The sequence below is a fragment of the Coturnix japonica genome, unplaced genomic scaffold (genome assembly GCF_001577835.2).
Source record: "Coturnix japonica isolate 7356 unplaced genomic scaffold, Coturnix japonica 2.1 chrUnrandom524, whole genome shotgun sequence".
NCBI lineage: Eukaryota > Metazoa > Chordata > Aves > Galliformes > Phasianidae > Coturnix > Coturnix japonica.
This window is the reverse complement of record NW_015439909.1, coordinates 7,420-8,410: the sequence shown is the minus strand read 5'-3', so window position 1 is coordinate 8,410 and position 991 is coordinate 7,420. Positions and strand designations below refer to the sequence as shown.

Here is a 991-nt window from a genome sequence, read left to right as displayed (position 1 = left end):
TTATATGGGGTTATATGGGGTCCTATGGGGCTTATATGGGGTTATATGGGGGCCCTATAGGGGTTATATGGGGTACTATAGGGGTCCTATAGGGTTATATGGGGTCCTATAGGGCTTATATGGGTCCTATGGGGGTCCTATAGGGGTTCTATGGGGTTTATATGGGGTCCTATGGGGGTCTTATGGGGTCTAATGGAGGTCCTATAGGGTTATATGGGTCCTATGGGGTTTATATGGGTCTTATGGGGTCTTATAGGGGTCCTATAGGATCCTATGGTGCTTATATGGGGTCCTATGGGGGTCCTATGGGGCTTATGGGGTCCTATAGGGGTCTTACGGGGGTTCTATCGGTCTTCTATGGGTTCTTATGGGGTCCTATAGGGGTTTTATGGGGTCTTCTGGGGGTCCTATGGGGTTATATGGGGTCTTATGGGGATCCTATGGGGCTTATATGGGTCTTATGGGGTCCTATAGGGGTTTTATGGGGTCTTCTGGGGGTCCTATGGGGCTTATAGGGGTCTTATGGGAGTCCTATGGGATTTATATGGGGTCCTATGGGGTTTATATGGGGTCTTATGGGGATCCTATGGGGCTTATATGGGGTCTTATGGGGATCCTATGGGGCTTATAGGGGTCTTATGGGGGTCCTATGGGATTTATATGGGGTCCTACGGGGTCCTATGGGGTTTATATGGGGTCTTATGGGGGTCCTATAGGGTTTCTATGGGTCCTATTGGGACCCATAGGGTTTCTATGGGTTCTATGGGGTTTATATGGGTCCTATGGGGGTCCTATGGGGTTTATATGTGGTCTTATGGGGCTTCTATGGGGTTTATATGGGTCCTATAGGGTCCTATGGGGCTTTTATGGGTCCTATGGGGTTTATATGGGGTCTTATGGGGGTCCTATAGGGCTTATGGGGTTCTATGGGGGTCTTACGGGGTTTATATGGGCCCTATGGGGGTCCTATAGGGGTTCTATGGGGTCCTAT

At 49.5% G+C, this 991-nt stretch overlaps 1 protein-coding gene across 1 annotated transcript in view; it reads left to right on the top strand.

The window, feature by feature from the left end:
- LOC107307256 (aurora kinase B-like) overlaps window positions 1–991 on the top strand; it is a 10,882-nt gene that overhangs the window by 2,574 nt on the left and 7,317 nt on the right. The window lies entirely within an intron of this gene.